This window comes from Alligator mississippiensis, chromosome 16 (genome assembly GCF_030867095.1).
Source record: "Alligator mississippiensis isolate rAllMis1 chromosome 16, rAllMis1, whole genome shotgun sequence".
NCBI lineage: Eukaryota > Metazoa > Chordata > Crocodylia > Alligatoridae > Alligator > Alligator mississippiensis.
In genome coordinates this window covers 16,830,617-16,849,823 of record NC_081839.1, presented here as the reverse complement: position 1 = coordinate 16,849,823, position 19,207 = coordinate 16,830,617, and positions in this window count along the sequence as shown.

Here is a 19,207-nt window from a genome sequence, read left to right as displayed (position 1 = left end):
CTGTATTTCTGCTAGGAGTCCCTACCCTACTCAACCTTGAGTATATCTATATCTGTATCTGTAGCTATATCTATATCCTCCATAATGGCCCAAAGAATTGTGGAGAAAACGCAAACGAATTGGAAATCGTTGGGTATTCGTTTCTCTGAAGTCTCATAAGTAGGCTGCTCGTTCTCCATGCCCGCTTTCTGCTGGACTTGTTTCCCAAATACCAAGTGTTATCTCTGAAAAATCTGAATAGGAACACATTGTAAAAAAGGTTCTCTATTTTCTTCATTTCCTACTGCAGTTTTCTGAGCAGCGGGTTGGGGTCCTGTCGCTGGAGTCATTCAAGAGCTAACTGTCTGCTTTCATAGCAATTCTTTTCATAGCAATTCTTTTCACTTTCCTGTGGGATGCCTAAAAACCTGATGGCTACTTGAGCATCCCAGGGCCAGTCATGTAAAAAAACACCATCTAATTCCTAATTCATAGATTCATAGATGTTAGGGTCGGAAGGGACCTCAATAGATCATCAAGTCTGACCCCCTGCATAGGCAGGAAAGAGTGCTGGGTCTAGATGACCCCAGCTAGATGCCTATCCAACCTCCTCTTGAAGACCCCCAGGGTAGGGGAGAGCACCACCTCCCTTGGGAGCCCATTCCAGACCTTGGCCACTCGAACTGTAAAGAAGTTCTTCCTAATGTACAGTCTAAATCTGCTCTCTGCTAGCTTGTGGCCACTATTTCTTGTAACCCCCGGGGGCGCTTTGGTGAATAAAACCTCACCAATTCCCTTCTGTGCCCCCGTGATGAACTTATAGGCAGCCACAAGGTCGCCTCTCAACCTTCTCTTGCGGAGGCTGATAAGGTCTAGGTTCTCTAGTCTCTCCTCGTAGGGCTTGGCCTGCAAGCCCTTAACCATACGAGTGGCCCTTCTCTGGACCCTCTCCAGGTTATCCGCATCCCTCTTGAAGTGCAGCGCCCAGAATAGCACGCAGTACTCCAACTGCGGTCTGACCAGTGCCTGATAGAGGGGAAGTATCACCTCCTTGGATCTGTTCGTCATGCATCTGCTGATGCATGATAAAGTGCCATTGGCTTTTCTCATGGCTTCGTCACACTGCCAGCTCATGTTCATCTTGGAGTCCACTAGGACTCCAAGATCCCTCTCCACTTCCGTGCCACCCAGCAGGTCATTCCCTAGGCTGTAGGTGTGCCGGACATTTTTCCTCCCTAGGTGCAGCACTTTGCATTTCTCCTTGTTGAATTGCATTCTGTTGTTTTCTGCCCACTTGTCCAACCTACCCAGGTCTGCTTGCAGCTGTTCCCTGCCCTCCGGCGTGTCCACTTCTCCCCATAGCTTTGTGTCATCTCCAAACTTGGACAGAGTACATTTGACTCCCTCGTCCAAGTCACTGATGAAGACATTAAAGAGTATCGGTCCAAGGACCGAGCCCTGCGGGACCCCACTGCCCACACCCTTCCAGGTCGAGCCTGACCCATCCACCACGACTCTCTGGGTGCGACCCTCTAGCCAATTCGCCACCCACCGGACTGTGTAGTCATCCAAGTCACAGCCTCTTAACTTGTTCACCAGTATGGGGTGGGATACTGTATCAAAGGCCTTCCTTAAGTCTAAGTATACGACATCCACCCCTCCTCCTGCGTCCAGGTGTTTTGTAACCTGGTCATAAAAAGAGACTAGATTAGTCAGGCACGATCTGCCTGCCACGAACCCGTGCTGGTTTCCCCTCAGCATAATTTGTCCTGCCGGGCTCTCGCAAATGTGAGCCTTGATAATTTTTTCAAAGATTTTGCCTCTGATGGAGGTGAGACTGACTGGCCTATAGTTGCCCGGGTCCTCCTTCTTCCCCTTCTTGAAAATGGGGATCACATTGGCCCTTTTCCAGTCCTCCGGGACTTGTCCTGTGCTCCACGAGCGCTCAAATATTCCCGCCAGTGGCTCTGCAATGATGTCGGCCAGTGCCTTCAGCACCCTCGGATGGAGCTCACCCGGGCCTGCCGACTTAAAGGCATCCAGTTCCTCCAAGTGACTCTGCACCATCTCAGGGTCTATGCATGGCAGTCTGGTGCCTTGCTGCTGCCTCTCTACAACCCCAGTGAGAGACTTGTCGTGCCCCTCGCTTAGGAACACTGAGGCAAAGAACTCATTGAGGAGTTCAGCCTTGTCCCCCTTGTCTGTCACCAGTTGCTTCTGCCCATTTAGTAGGGGTCCTATTCCTCCCTGGGCGTTCCTTTTACTCCCTATATATCTAAAAAACAATTTCTTGTTGTCTTTTAATGTTATCATAATTTCAGTAAAATATTAATAAATGTTGAATCGAAGAAGCATTCTGCCTTTTGAAAAGACATCTTGTTCAGGAGAGTACAACTGTTTAAAAAGATGACCTTTAACAGGACTTTTTAACTAATAAATATTTAATTGTCTTAAATAATAGGATCATAAACGTTTTAACTATATACAATTTGTCATCTCAGGAATGGAGGTTGTACAGCCATTCTGCAGACACTGTCCGGGTGCACGTCCGTGCTTTTGCCACGTTTAGATGAAAACTGGAACTGACCCAGGCTGGGGGCTAAAAACCTGATCCTGCCAAACCTTCCCGGACCCCAGAAATCCCCTGCAGATCCTGCATCCCCATAATCCCTCCCATGGATCGTGCTTGCCCCCCATCTTTCCACAAATTGTGCCAACCCATTCCCCACCCAACCCCCCATGGACTGCACCTGCCCCCCCACCGCCACCCCCCTGCAGACACCCCCTGCCCCTCTGCCGATGCCCCCCTATCTAGGGTTACCAGGGGGAGCAGGGAGCTGTGGGTTGGGAATGAGGAGCACCAGCAGCGCTGGGGGGTGGGGAAGGGGCCACGTTAGTCGAAATTGTTCTTGGGAATGCTCCCCGGGGGAGACACGTGGGTTCATGCCCATTGTGTTCCTGGGAGCCAAAGACCTGGACCCCCCAGTGAAGAGCCAGGAGGTAGGAGCTGGGCTGAGAGAGAGGGCGAGTGAGCACAGGGGCGCTTGTAGGGGGCTGAGGAAGTGTGAGCGTGTGTGCATGTGTGTGCATGTGTGCGTGTGGGGCCGTGCTGGGCAGGATATGTCAGCTGAGTGGAGCCCGGGAGGGAAACCCCCCTGACCAGGTCCCTACTTAGTTGAGCCCCCCGGGACCCCTGCGAACAGAGAGCACAAGCAGGTGCAGCCCAACTAGGGAGCAGCGGTTTGCACGGGAGTTCGTGCAGAGGGGCGTGCAGAAGGTGCCCAGAGGGCTGGGCCGAGCAAGCGGCCTGAGCCCAGAGGCCTGAAGAGCAGCTGATGGCTGATCTACGCACAGAGCTTTAACCTGACTTTGCAGGGGACGGGGAAAGGTCAAGTGGAGCGTGCCCGGGGACTTGAGCACAGGAAAGCTCCCTTGTGCAGGACACAAACACAACTGTTTTTCAAAAACTAATGCAGCGGTTCTCCCACAGCATCTCAGGACATCAAGGGGGTCAGCTGGGACCTCAGCTGCCTGTACAGCAATGCCAGGAGCATGGGGAACAAGCAAGACGAGCTAGCCTGCCGGCTCTCTAGTGGGCAATATGACCTGGTAGGGATCACAGAGGGGAGGCTGCAGGTTCTGCCCGGGACAGACGGCAGCAGCAATTATCTCTGGTGCAGGGCGCACCCCGTGCCCAGTGCTGGTCCCAGGCGACAGGGCAGCCTCCTCTCATCCAGGGCACAGATCCAGGGGCTCGAACTACCGGGAGGGCAACTGGGCTGTGCTGGACTCCTAAGAGATCATGTTCGCACTTGAGCCCGACCTCTTGAGCTTCATGCTCGCGCTGGTGCTGGACCTCCTTGTGCTGGTGCTGGGCCTCCTTCTCCATAATCTGCATCTGAATCAGCTCCAGGTCATGCTTGAGGTTGTGCTCCTCAGCTTCCAGCTGCAGCTGGGATTTGCACAAGTCCCACTCAGAGGACGGCCCCTCGGGTTCTGCATGGACACACGGAGGTGATCTTGCAGCCTGGTCATCATCACACAGGATCTTAATCAGGTCTTCTCTCTTCTGCTCCCTCCTCTCTCTTTCATCACCTCTTTCAAGTTGACCACAGTCATGTGGTCATACTCGTCAGCCACCCCAGCTATCTACACTGACCACTTGACCTGATGCCAAATTAGAGATTGTTTGCTCAAGGGTTTCCAATGACTCTGCTTCCTTCCCCAAATGATGCCTTCAAGACACAGGTTGTCGGATCCCACAGCTACCAACACACGTGGTGGGCCAGTAGGGGGTGCTCCTGCATTGAGCCATGTGTCTCACTGCACCCAACCACCTTCCAGGCTCCAAGTGCCTCCGTGGGGGCACCACACGTCCAGCCGCCCCCACTCCTGGAGCACACCTGCAAGCCTGGGGTAATGAAGCCACCATCCACAATCTGGTCTGATCTTGGTCCTGTGCCCCATGGGAAAGACAGGCCTAGTAGTCCTTGATGGTATTTAATCCACTGCACAAACTTGGGGTGCTTCCCTGTCTGAAGCAGATATAGTGGTTTCCCTTACTCAGCCGAACCAAGGGGATCCCAAGGCATCATCTACACCCTTTCCCAATGAGTCTCCCATGCTAGGTACACAGGAGAAACATATTGGTTACAAGAAGTAGGTTTGGAATATGGCACAGGATAGAGCAATATCAGAGAAATCCCTTAGTGCAAACGGTGGCATGATAGCCTTTGATCACGCGTCTGAGTTCATGCAGGCTATCTATTTAGTTAGTGAGGCTGTGCAAAATTTTGCCGGGTGTTTCATTTCAAAGCTGTTTCAAAGTGTTTCAGGCTCAAAACAGTGAAACTGAAACACAACAAAAGGAGTCAAAATGAAAGAAGGGCACTTGTAACATTTCAAAAGCTTGAAACCATTTTGAATTTTGAAACAGGGCTTACTTGTTGTCCCCGACAGCAGCGGCAGCCTTGTCATATCCGGCTCACAGATCTGGGGGCTTGCATACCTGGGAGGAGTCTGGCACAGCGCAGCAGCCCTGCCAGGGGTGTGAGCCCCCAGATCAGTGTATCAGATGAGGGGAGGCTGCAGCTGCTGCCTGGAACAGGAGGCAGCAGCAATTCTCTCCGGTGCCGGGTGCACTCCATGCCCAGCAGAGATCCAGGGGCTTGCACCCCGGCAGGACTGCTGGGCTGTGCCACACTACTCGTGGGGGACCAAGCTCCCGTATCAGTGCCGGATGAGGGGAGGCTGCAGCTGCTGCCTGGGACAGGCAGCACCAGCATTTATCTCCAATGCTGGGTGCAGCCCGTACCCCCGGGAAGGCTGCCAGGCTGTGCTGGACTCCTTCCAGAAATGCGAGCCCCAGACCTGTGAGCTGGATGAAAAGAGGCTGCCCTGTCACCTGTGACTGGTGCTGAACCCGAATAAGCCCAGCTTCGAAATGCAAAATAGTTTGAAACTTTCAAAATGTTCTGAGTGCCCTCGTTTCATTTCCAAGCTGTATCAAATCCTTTTGTTCTGTTTCAATGTCACTGTTTTGAGCCTGAAACACTTTGAAACAGCTTTGAAATGAAACACCCGGCAAAATTTTGCACAGCCTCACTAACTAAATAGATAGCCTGCATGAACTCAGATGCGTGATCAAAGGCTATCATGCCACCGTTTGCACTAAGGGATTTCTCTGATATTGCTCTATCCTGTGCCATATTCCAAACCTACTTCTTGTAACAAATACGTTTCTCCTGTGTACGTAGCATGGGAGACTCATTGGGAGAGGGTGTAGATGGTGCCTTGGGATCCCCTTGGTTTGGCTTAGTAAGGGGGACCACTATTTCTGCTTCAGACAGGGAGGCACCCCAAGTTGTAGCAGTGGATCAAATACCCTCAAAGACTACTAGGCCTTTGTTTCCCATGGGGCATAGGGCCAAGATCAGTCCAGATCGAGAATGGTGGCTTCATTTTCCCCAGCCTTGCAGGCATGGTCCAGGAGTGGGGGTGCCTGGTCGTGAGGTGCCCCCAGGGGGGCACTTAGAGCTTGGAAGGTGGTCAGGCTCAGTGAGGTGGTTGGCTCAACACAGGAGCACTAGCTACTGGCCCACCACGTGTCATGGTAGCTGTGGAATCCGACAACCTGTGTCTTGAAGGCATCATTTGGGGAAGGAAACAGAGTCACTGGAAACCCTTGAGAAAAACAATCTCTAATTTGGCATCGGGTCAAGTGGTCAGTGTAGATAGCTGGGGTGGCTGACGAGTATGACCACATGACTGTGGTCAACTTGAAAGAGGTGATGAAAGAGAGAGGAAGGAGTAGAAGAGAGAAGACCTGATTAAGATCCTGTGTGATTATGACCAGGCTGCAAGATCATCTCCACACGTGCATGCAGAACCCGAGGGGCCGTCCTCTGAGTGGGACTTGTGCAAATCCCAGCTGCAGCTGGAAGCTGAGGAGTGCAAGCTCAAGCATGAGCTAGAGCTGAAGTGAATGGAGATGGTGGAGGAGGAGGCCCAGTGCCAGCACAAGGAGGGCCAGTGCCAGCACGAAGAGGTCCAGCGCCATCATGAGCATGGTGCCCAAGAGGCCAGGTTCAAGTGCAAACACCACCGTGCAGTACTCAGGATGCAGTCAAACCCTGGAGTTGCAGGTGCATAGCGAGCCCCAGCTGCTCCCCTCAGGCTGAACACCCCAATCTTCCCTCACAACAAACATGGAGGTGATCTAGAAGCCTTCCTAAAAAAAGTTTGAAAACTATGCATGCCACTGCAAGCTGGGAAAGGTCTTGAGCATATAACTAACCTCGTCTCCCAAGAGTGCATCACAAACTGCTGGGGATCAGGCTGGGACCAGGCAGCCAGTGAACAGGGACTGCCAACAGCGGAGTAGTTTGCGGCAGTTCACAGGCCAGTCGTGGGCAGGAGCATGTGGGGGCTTATGCCAGAGATTCAGGGAAGTGAAGGAGGAGGGGTGCTACTATGGGGTGACACGGAGCGCAGCCAAGGCCCCTGCCCTGCTGCTGTCTCCCACCCGCAGCTCCTGTGAGGCCTCCACCAAGACAGGCCCCTTGGGTGGGTCGGCAGTGCCCTGAGCCCTGTCTGCGGGGGTTGCTGGGCGGGACCTCTGAGGCCTGGGGGTAGCGTCGGGGCTGGGAGTCTCTTGCCTGTGCCACCTGTGCCCGGATTGAGGCTCTGGAGGGGCAGGAGAGGGGACTCCAGGCAGAGGTGAGCAGGCTGAGGGGGATCAGGGCAATTGAAGAAGGGATTGATGGTTACTTTCATTCTCCTGGATAAGGGAGGAGCACCAGGAGGTATGTGGGGGTGGGAGGGAAAGGGGCTGTGGGATGGGAGTGAGGGGCACCGGCAGTGCTGGGGGGCAGAGGGAAGGGTATACACCCCTTCCCCCACCCGGGTGTCTGCTTCTTTGCAATTGCAAAACCCTACCCCCATCCCTGCCTTGAAACAAACCTCCCTCCCATTTTCCCCCTATCCCTCCCACTCCTTGTGCCTAACATCCCTCCTGAACATAGATTATATTTCCTTCTGCTCCCCATTCCCACCTGACCCCATCCCTCCCATGCCTGCACCCCAACCCCCCACAGGTTCCCAGTGTCCCCCAGCCTGACGGTGTTATTTATGTCAGCTCCCTTTTAAAAAGCTTTCATTCAGGTCTGAGCCTGCTGCCTCTAAAGAGGTGAGGTAGGCGCCTCCTCTTTTTCTTGATTTCGGCAGGCCCTGGGGTGACAACAAAAGCTGGTTTTCTTCTTATACTGAAGTCTGCATTGCCCTGGCTGTTCATTTCAGAGAACACGTTTGCTCCCTGTGGGAAGACTAGCTCTGCAGAAAGAGAAAAGCAAAGAAGCGTCGAGTGATTTACTCTGGATAGTAGCACTGCAAGCAAGCGTAGAAAACTGGTGAGCATTCAGAGGTGCATGCTGGCTGGACACGTACCACTTTGAAGTCTAAATAAGGTTCTTTCATTTGGTTTTTACTAGTTATAACACCTCCTTTCCCACCAACAGCAAAAGTATGAGAAGATGTTGGACCATCCAAAGTCATGCTTCTGGAAGTCTGAGAACACCAAACTTACCTGTGCACTAAATGAAACAGTTTTCTGGCTGGTCATTGACTACAGACAGTAGCACGATGTATACACATAGGGCTGTACATTTAGGTTGAAAGGCAACCATTTGATTTGCTTCCTTAATGCATCATTTCCATGTGTGGTTGTCTACAGCTTGCATGTGTTGGGTTCTTTATTCAACAAAAAGGTCAACCAAATTCCTTTCCATTCAGCTGAGACAACCCCTTTACCTCCTCATGCACCAAGAGCAGGGGTTGAACTTTGCCTTTTGGCAGCAGAGGAGATTGCTGCTCCCTGAGCTCACAGATACCTGTCTGCTAGCAATGGGAGACAGCTGTTTTCCAAAGAGGTGCGTGTGTGGGGAGGGGGGACACTGGGATGTTGGGTTGCTGGGTGCCAGAGGTGAGCAGAAAGAAGCCTGCTCAGCCTGGCTTTCTCCCCTCCCTTTGCATCTTCCCTCTCTTCACTGGCTCTGAAAGAGGGCCGGTAAACCCAGGGCAGGGCCTGATACTGCTGCTGATTTGATGGTGATGATAGTTTGACCTTGCAATGGTCAGGGATTGATGGTAGACTCAAGATACCCAGCAGGCTTAGGGCTTGCCAAACACTGCAAGTGCAATGCCTACAATCCAGTAGCCCTCTGTGAATGTGAAGCTGTTCTGTGGGGAATGCTCTGGATTTATACAGTGCTTTCCCCAGTAGGGTCTTTGACCATAAGTATGGCTTTAGGCATGACAAGAGTACAAATAAATAGTAAAGGTTAGCACGGGCATGCAGAACCTCAAACAACTGGTGGCCAGGATCCCAGGGACAGTACATTTAAAAAAAAAGGAATCGGGGAATTTGGTTGTACCTTTGAGGGAATATTAAGGGCACGAGGATATGTCATCCCTGTGTGAGGAAGGTTAAGAATCACGTCAACGGACTGGCTTGGCTAAACAGCAAATGCTTTTGTGACTTGAAACTTAACAAGGAATCTCTCAAAATGTAGAAGCGTAGCTACAATACTACAGATGGCAATAAAGTAAAACCCGGGCAGACCAAGGCACTGCAATACAGCTACTACGAGACACACAAGCACCCTTTGAAGTTAGATGTCAAGGACCAAAGGAAGTGTAGGTCCATTACTGATTGGGGAAAGGGAATTAAAATTGCTCAATGCGGAAAAGGCAACGTGTTTAATGACTTCTTATCTCAGTCCGCATAAAATGTGTCCTAGAGGTCTCAAGGAACTGAGCATATGCTTAGGAAATCTGCAGATGATGCCAAGCAAGGTAGGACAGCAGAAGATCTGGAAGATAGGTTGAGGATACTCAATGACCTTGACCAAATGGAAAAAATGGTCTTAAATTAATGAAAGAATAGTATAATAGTTACAGGAGTAGAGCAGAAGCTAAACATGAGTCATCCCTGCAATATTGTTACAAAAACTGAAACAGAACAAGAGCATGTGGGGCTGTGTTAACATGCATGTTGTATGCAAAGTAGGGGAAACCATTTTTCAATGATATTCAGCATTGGGGAGGCCTTAGCTGGAAAACTGTGGTCAGTTCAAGGCATCATGCTTTATAAGAAACAGAGAAACTGGAAAGAATCCAGAGAAGAGCAACAACAATGAGGAAAGGTCTAATATTGTCCTAGACAGGAAAAGTTGGGAGACCTGGATTATGTAATCCTGAGAAAATGGAGGGGGTGTTAGAAATCTTCAAAAAGGTTGTTACTTGTAAAGAGGATCTCTAGTTGTCTGTGATTACAGCGGGTATACTAACGGGCTTATATTCCAACGGGGGCATTTAAATTGGAAATGAGGAAATACTTCCTAACTCTCAGGTGGGGAAGTCATGAAACAGATTACTGAGAGAGATTGTCAGGAAGGTGGGGCTGGGCACTGGGTCTCCCGCTCCCTCGATGAGTAGCCTTCCCACCTCTCCAATGAGCTTTTGCCCAGCCAAAGTGTCATGAATGATAGTACGGCCTAATGGGCGTACCTGACCTGTTCATGGCTTCACACATGCTGAGCTGGAGCACAACCCCACCCAAAACTGCAACTCTGTGGCTGTGGCCATGCTGTTTAGGCACACAAGGTGAAGTGGGATATAGCCCTGTGACTCAGTTTACATGCACGGGCAAGAAAGGAGCTGTGCCCATTTCAAACATCTAGTAAACTTCAGTCTTCTCCAGGAAGTTATTGAAGGCAAGGATGTAAGAACTCACAAGTGGATTGGACATATCAGGACAAAAAACGGATTCAGCCAATACTTAACTAACTGGAGGAGAGGGAGGCTGTACTGTGCTGCACCAGAATTAATACTGTGATGCTGAGTTTACACAAGTCATCACAAATTCCTGGTGCAGAGATCATAGATTTTCAAGCAGGATGGATTTCAGGGAGTGGATCTGGACTGTGTTGTCCCTGTGGCTTTCTGGGCACCAGTCAGTGTGCAGGTGATGCTCCCAGTTCGTTCTTCTGTTTCACTTGGCCCTGACTTCAGACAGCTGGACACATGTCAGCGGTGGATCTCTAATTGTCAGTCTTCCCCAACTGCACCCATGCCATCCCAAAGGGGAGTAGAGGTGTGCTGACTCCTACCAGGGAACCAAGAGGGAGGTCTACTCCACCTGGCTATGAGATGAAACAAAGCACTATTTCTAAAATGGATTCATAGGCATGTTCTTCTGCAAATATGAGGAGGATATCTGAACCTGCAAAAAGTTTTGCTCTCTTACCTTTGTGCTCTGAAATGACCTGCACAAGCTGATACTTTTCTGCTTCCTCCACGTCTAGATGGTACTTTGTCATGATTTTTGAAATGACGTCCACAGTCCTGTCTTGGCTGGTTAACTGGAAAAAGCATTTTGCAATGAATGATTTTGCTTCTTTGTTTCTTGACATTTGTTTTCAGTTTATCTATCTGGCATGTTGGTTTGGTGTCTCATGGGTGAGGTACAGACAGTGCACGAATGGAAATTACAGAGCGATGGAAATAGTGTCGTGCACGGCACATCCTAGCAAAGGGTGACGGTTTCTGTGTGTATTTTACTCTACAAAGCTGCGTCTCTAGATTTGGTTTGTCCCTGGTGTAAAAAAGACCACTATGAAAGTTCTTTTATTTTGCCTCTGTCTCGCTGAAATCTTTCATTGCAGCACGATCACCCACATGTAGCAGAGTCCCAGAAGCCACTAGGCTGGTCCTATGCCATCAAGGCTTTTCTTGCCTAAATCTACCTTGTGCCAGTGAGATGGCACAAGCAGCAGCTGCATCACCGTGCATCTGGCCCAGGGTTTCCCTCTAAACCGTTCCCCTTTCACTGCAAAGTGCCAGGGTTTATCTCTTAATGGTTTCCCACACAACCTTCTCACAAACAACTGGGAGAAACATGGGGAAAAGCAAATGACTCCAAAGCAGATAGACAACTGGCTCAACAGCCACAAGCAAAAGTCATTCTGCATGGATCCAGGTGGGAACGGCAGGAGGCTTTGAGTGGACTCCTACAGGGATCTGTCTTGGCTCCGCTGCTGTTCAGAGGATTTGGATGCAGGAATAAAGAGCTTCCTGAGCAAAGCTGCAGACAACACAGGACAGGGAAGGACAGCAAACGCACTGGGAGCACTGTCTGTTGGCTGCAGCTAGGGCTGGGGATTTGGAGTCGGGTGTGCTGATTGCTCTTGTGAGAACTAAAAAAACTGACAAGTTCCTGGATTTTGCTTCTGTGCTCGGGGTCCTACCAAGCACCACATTTCGGATTGGGCCTCCATCTCCTTGCTTTAACTGTCGTGGCTTATGGTTATTCTTGGTGTTTTGGGCATTGAGAATAGTAGTTGTGCGGGAGGTTGGTTTCTGCAGTATTAAGAATAGGTCAGACATAACTTGAGTGGAAAGGTTTAGTCAGGAATCATCCTGCCGTCAGCAGGGGGTTAGATTAGATGGCCTCCTGAGGTCTTCCAGCTCTACTTTTCTATAAGAGAAAATGAGGGATAATACACTATGATATTTAGAAGTGTATGCCCTTTGGGCTCCTAATTGTCTATTGCTATACAGCATCTTTCCGTGACTTGCCTCCAGGCTGTTCTTCAGTGTATCTGTCTGCCTACCTGTGCACACACGCCCATTCATACAAGTGGCGTGCATGGTTTCTTGTTACCTTAGTCAATGATTGAGGACAAGTGGTGGATATTATCCAGCTGAAAGCCCAGAGAAAAGTTTGGGAGGTAGAATGTACTTTGACTACTAAAATGCCAATGTCAATTCTCCTAAGAATCAAGGGCATGAGGTGGCCCCTAATATTTCAAAGCTTTGTCTTGGTGTGAAACAGAGCAGCAGAGAATTTACATATAACTTGTCATCCAGAGTGAAAACACATCCAGTAATAAAGCTACACAGCTCTTCCACATCACTTACCAGAATACCTTTGTATGCAGCACCTTTGCCGCTCTGCAATGTGCAGCGAACGATACGGGCTTCTCCGTTCTTCTGGGAGTAAGGTGCAGACCGAGTGGATCAGAGGTGGAGGAAGGAGGAGGTGATGAAGGTGTGGCCGTGGAATGTACGCATGAATGAGATGATGAGCATTCAGAGACGTACATAATGAAAAATAAAAGAAGGGAAAAAGTCACAAACATGGTGGAAGCAGTAGGGATGAAAGAGCAGAACCAGAAGCAGGTATTTTGGGTCTATGCCTGGTTCTTGAATGTTGTTAGTGGTGGTGTCCTACCTACAGGAGTAACTTGGTATTTGCAATGAAGTATTCATATTTAGTATTCCATCTACAATTAACACCCCTGAAACACGGAAGACATCGATTTTGGCCGTTTGAAATGGGTATTTAGTTGGTCTAATAAAAGACAGCACTTTTCCCTAAAGAACCTTGTCTGCTGAAAGAAATGGTGGCATTCCCGACTACACAAGGTGCTTTGCTCAGGAAGGAGCTCCTGCAGGGCAGATGCGCCTACTGACCTTTCTCTGCCATTACCTATTGGGCAAGGTTGTGATATGGAAAGTAAACTAATATTCCAAAACCCTGGAAACTTTGCTTCCATCTCCTGCACTCCTTTGTGTTTACAGACTCCTCTGACTTCTGCCCAGCTGGGGAGGGGGGCAGGGGGGCCCTGGATGTGGGCACAATAGTGCTGGGAGTGGGGGATATGCCCCGCCGCCTCTTGCCCAGCCAGGACGGGCGGTGGGCAGGGGCACGATGCAAATGCAGCTTGTTCCGGGCGGAAGGGGGCAAGCAGTAGCAGGGCATAGACCCCACTCCCAGCACTGCCGTGCCCACATCCCGTGCCTCCCTGCCCCGGCTGGGTAAGTGGAAGCAGGGCATCACCCGCCGGTTGCCCAGCCGGGCTGAGGGGGCACAGGATGCAGGTGTGGCAGTGCCGGGAGTGGGAGCTATGCCCTGCTGCTGCTTGCCCCCTTCCACCCAGAGCAAGCTGCGCCACCCCCGCCCCCTCCCCAAGTCCCACATCCCCCTGCCCCGGCTGCGCAGCTTGTCCCAGCCCCAGCCCCAGCCCCAATCCCTCCTTCACTGCGGGGCAATGCAACTCAGCCTCGGCTGCCCGCCACCTGGCACTGCCTCTAGCCCATCGCATGGGCCTGGCCTGGTTTAGTGCGGCACTGTGTGCTTTCGAGTAGCTCTGGGCCGCTCATGCTGTCACTTGGGGCCCCATGTCCCTCATGGGGACTGTGTGTTGAGGAGGGTGGGTCCTGCGTGAATGAAACAGGCCCTGCCCGATGGCACGTGGTGCCCATGCACACAGGACCTGGGCCAGCATGACAGGTGGTCTCCGGGAGTGGGCCCAGGTGATGTGGCAGAGGAGCGGTCGGTGCCGAGCCGCACTGCTCCGTGCCGCATGTGGGGATGTCCCAGGAGACCCCAAGTGCCGCAGTGCTCACTGCTGCTCCCAGTGAGCTGTGGGCTGTGCACGGGGGCTGAGGTATTGTGGGGGGTGGGCCACGTGGGGGAGCTGTGGGCCCTGCAAGGGGCATGTGGGCCTGGCAGGGGGGAATGCTGTGGTCCTGGGGGCGGCAGTCCATGTGCTGTGTGGGGGAGCTATGCCTTGTTGCGGGGCAGAGGACCCACCCTACCTGAGCACCCACCTCCCACAGTCCCCACTCACCCACAGTCCCCCCACAATCCCCCCAAACCTATCCCCACCCCCTGTCCTACCGCCCTCCTGCAAGCAGCTGCTGGCCCCAGGCTCTAGCTCCCCCTGGCTGCAGATTTGAGAGGAGCTGGGTGGGGTTATTTTGCCCCAAGTGGCACAACTTACCCCACACCATAGGGTGTGGCCAGGCTTTTGGCTGAGGCAGAAATCCCCTGGTCAAATACGTGCTGCTCCTAGCTGAACTGGTGCAAGCACACATGCCTGCTTGTGTGGCCGTGCCCTAAGGGTGCAGAGAGAAGTGGAGCTCCCAGCTGTAAGTCAGAATGATTTTTGCAATGCATTCTGAGTTGCTACATTGCCCGAGACCAAACAGAAGTTCAGTGTTGGTCCTGGGGGGTGGGGATCTAGCTGCCTGCTGGGAGCCTGCAAGCAGGTTCCCACAACAAGGGCCAAGCTCTGTGCAGTGTTGGCTGTTTCAGCATGGCAGGGGGGAAAGGCAGTGGAGGGAGCTCGTTCTTGGGGCTCTGCAGCTGGTGCTGAGGGGTGGAGTGGGGGAGTTGGAGCCACCCCACTTTGGGGGGCCTGTAATACACCGGGACCACCCTGTAGAGGGGGGCTAAAAAACCCTAAGACTCAGCTCCTTCTGCTCCCTTGCCCCCCTCCCATTCTGACAACACCGACAGGCTGGGAGCCCCAGCAGACACACGTTACACAAGACACTACGTTTTGAAACATCTTTAGCTGATACTACATGCAATGAGGAGCCAGATTTTCACCCAGTGGGCCATTTAAGCTGTTTGCAGCCGTGCACTTGTGTTTGGTCACAGCTATGAACAGCTTTCTGGGGGACAGGACTAAACAATGCACATGGAAATTCAATTTTCACTTAGAATACAAATATCGGCAATTCCTCATACCCTTTTCCTATTGAAGACTTTGAACAAAAGGTTCTAGACCCTACCTTTTCCTGAGGCAGGTTCCTGGGCTGGTCCCTGGGCAGGTCCCTGGGCTGGACCTTGGGCTGGATTCCGGGCAGGTCCCCAGGTCGGTGCCCCAGATGGTCCTTGGGCTGGTCCCTGGGCTGGCCCTCGGGCTGGTCCCCACGTTGGTCCTCCAGCTGCTCCCTGGGCTGGCCCTTGGGCTGCTTCCCAGGCTGGACCTCAGGCAGGTTCCCAGCCTGGCCCTCGGGCTGGTCCCTGGGCTGGCCCTTGGGTTGAACTCCAGGCAGGTCCCCAGGCTGGCCCTCAGGCAGGTCCCCAGGTCGGTCCCCCAGATGGCCCTCAGGCTGCTCCCCGGGCTGGACCTCAGGCAGGTCCCTGGGCTGGACCTCAGGCAGGTCCCCTGGCTGGCCCTTGGGCTGGTCCCTGGGCTGGTCCCCCGGCTGGTTGTCAGGATGGTCCCCAGGTTGGTCCTCCGGCTGCTCCCCAGGCTGGCCTTTGGGCTGCTCCCCGGGTTGGACCTCAGGCAGGTCCCCGGGCTGGCCCTTGGGCTGGTCCCCGGGCTGGTCTCCCAGCTGCTCCTGTGGCTGGTCCTCGGGATGGTCCTCAGGATGGTCCTCGGGCTGGCCTAGATACACCAGTTTATTTTGAGCTAAATGAGGTGAGTGAAAATGGCTGGACCAGCCTTAGTTATGTGTGGATAGTTGATGAAAAGAAGCCACAGAAATAGAACTTTATAACAATTGTTTACAAAAATCAGCTCTCTGTCCTCCATTTCTGATCCCTTCCCTCCCCAACTGGCATCTCTCCTCTCTCTCTCTTTATCTTAACTCAGTAAAATCAACTCCAGATCTTGTTCTACAAGATGTTAACCTCTTAATTTCCGCTGGCATTTCCCCTATAGTCTAACTCATTGACACCTCTCAGTCAAGTGAGGTGGCTGTCACTCAAAGTTTAAGAACCTTTTTCAAATATGACTACAAGAAATAAATGCAAGAACAAAACCCCTAGAAACTTCTGCTCACTTGGAACAAGTGTTGGATCGAAACATAGACCTGAACATTTTCTTGGCCCACTGGAACCAAATCCAGGATACAATCTCATTAGACACCTTTTAGCCACCTTGGAGATATGAAAGTTTTTGGGGCTGAAGAAAAAGTTGGCCGGGGAACTCCCTTCTCCAGGGATGCAATGCATCTTTTATCCACATTTAAATGCCTGATTTTATCTGGCGGTGTACCCATTTCTAAAATAACACCTTCTTCCTGGAACATCCACCCGGTCAAGTTTATGGGTTGAAAAACTGCTTTGCTTTTGTATCCTCTATTTCATATATCATTTCCTTTCACTTCTGTGCCAAAGCTAGACGTTAGCACATTGCACCAGGTCCCAGAAGCATACCCAGCAAGTGATTTGCCACAGGAAAGTTTCTAACTGGGTTAAGGACCATGTGTCAATTTGATACGGGTAATATTTACCCCCGCAAATGCAATTCTTTAGTGCAGTTTTGGAGATGATGCAGTGATAGCTTGAAAAAATATATAACTTACTCTCATTTTCTCCTACGCTTTTAAACTGGTGGAGGAGATGTTTTGCCTCCATTTCAATTTCAGAGCCAGGGACCTCTTTCTGAAGGTGGGCTATCACCTTCTCCAGTGTGAGGTGCTTTGGCGGCTCCCTGAAATCTTCAGCGCTGAAGTGCAGCCAGATTTTCAGAAAGAAGATGACTGGACTGAAAAGAAATACGTTGACAAAATCCGGTCATAATCAGTCTTTGTAACAGTGATATCTGTCATTCAAACCTGTATAAAAAGATGAATCTATTCCTTCTGCTATGAGCGAGCAAGGAGTTCTGATCTGGGCACCTTTCTCCATAATCATGGTCTAATCTCACTGACACACATTTTACCACTCTTAATTACTGATCAAAGCTAGTGAATGAACACTGAGTTGTATCCTCAAGATGCAAAATATAGGACAGTTATAACTATTTTTAGCCATATCATCATCCTCCAATTTGATCCAGTATTACAGCAAACCAAGTAGAAGAGACACAGGCAAAACACGAACATCCTGCCCTAAACACCACCTTTACACAACACACAAATCGCCTGGCTTTTATCGCTTTCTACTTTTCTTGCTTGCTTTTTTTCTTGCTACATTTGGGCCACATTTTGCAGTGTTTCTCTCCTAGTGTCACACACACAAGAAATGCCAACTTGAGTGGGTGAACTTCAGCTAAGCCATTGCGACAGCTTTTCAGGTCTGCCAGTCTCTCCCCTTGTCTCCCACAGACAGGCAGGAATAATTCCCATTCTCCTGTACAGACATGAGACATAGGACCGTAAGAATCACAATCTGGGTCAGAGCAGAGGCCCAGCTGTCCCACAACACTGTCTCCACAAGTGGTAAGGAGCAGATGTTTTGGAGGACAAGTAGAAGAAAGAGAACAGAGAGATGCATCCTCCGTCACGATGCTTGCTAAGTCACCACACATGTGGACATCCCTAAGCCCTACGACTGACAGCCCCAGATTGACACCTTTCGAAAGGGCAGTTGCAATCTTTCACTGAACCTGGTTATAGTACTGGCCTCCACAACATCCGGGGGTGATGTGTATCACAAATTAGTGAGGTGTGAAAAAGTACTTCCTTTTGGTTGTTTCAAACCTGCTGCCTCATCATTTAATGAAGTGGCCCTAAATTCTTGTATCAGGAGACCGTAAATACAGGTTTCCTTCGATTTCTGCTGTACACGCATTCCTGGAGCACGGCACATCAGTCAAATTTGCATAATGCAAACCTGCTTTACAATTCATAGATTCATAGATGTAGGGTGGGAAGGGACCTTGTAGATCTGCTAGTCCGACCCCCTGCCCTGGGCAGGAGAGAAAACTGGGCTCAAATGACCGCAGCCAGGTAAACGTCGAGCCTCCTCTTAAAGACCCCCAGGGTAGGAGCCAGCACCACTGCCCTTGGGAGCTGGTTCCAGATTCTAGCCGCTCTGACTGTGAAGTGGTGCCTTTGGATGTCTAGTCTAAACCTACTCTCTAGCAACTTATGGCCGTTATTCCTTGTTACTCAGGGAGACCCTCAGGGGAACAAGGTCTCTCCCAAACCCCGCTGGTCCCCCGTAGTAAGTTTACAGATGGCCACCAGGTCCCCCCTCAGCCTTCTCTTGCAAAGGCTGAACAGGTTCAGGTCCCCTAGCCTCTCCTCATACGGTCTGCCCTGCTGTCCCTGGATAATGCGGGTGGCCCTCCTCTGGACCCTCTCCATGCTGTCCACATCCCTCCGCTTGTCCGCACTCGCCCCAGCCCGTGCTGGAGCGGCCCCGGGAGCAGCCGACACCAGGTGCCTGCACCACGGCACTAAACCTTACAATCCCAGGGCCTGAGAATTTGGAGGCCTGAGTGCTTCGTTGAACTGAAATGAGAAGCACCTCAAGCTGGGGTCACACGACTAGAGGCTTTTTTGAAAAAGTAGTCTGCTTTCTCCCCAGGTCATCTATAAATAGAAGAATGGTACTTGAATGTTTCTCAAGGCCTTTGAAGTCTAACATGTGATATCTTCTTGTAGTAGGAGTAGTCAGAACAGGCCGTCGTTCAGGTTTTCCTGGCTCGTTAGAACTTGGTCCACAACAATGGCATTCAACCTCCAGCCCACGGGCTGAATCTGGCCCCCAGAGCCCTAACATCCAGCCCGCAGGGCTCCCCCACGGCTCGTACATTTGGCAGCTGGGAGCAGTGCAAGCTCCACATGGCTGGAAGCAGCCTCACTTGGGCCACTGCCTGTGCCATGGGATATGGGCTAGGCTGTCCCCTGTGAGTCCAGATTGGGCCAGGCTTTTCCCTCCCCCCATGCCCCGCATGTCTGCATCAGGATCCAGCTGTTCCCCCACCCCCACATCCGGGCCACTCTTCCCTTCCCCTCCCCTCCCCCACACATCTGGATTGGGCTTGCCCTGGCCCAAACTGCCCCTCCCCATGCATCCAGATCAGGACTGGGACCAAGACTGGCTGCGGTTCCCCTCTGCAGTTTCCAGAGGCTCTGCTAAAGCCTTAAGCAAAGTATATAGGGGATTAAAACACATCCCGTCCAGAGTGGGCAG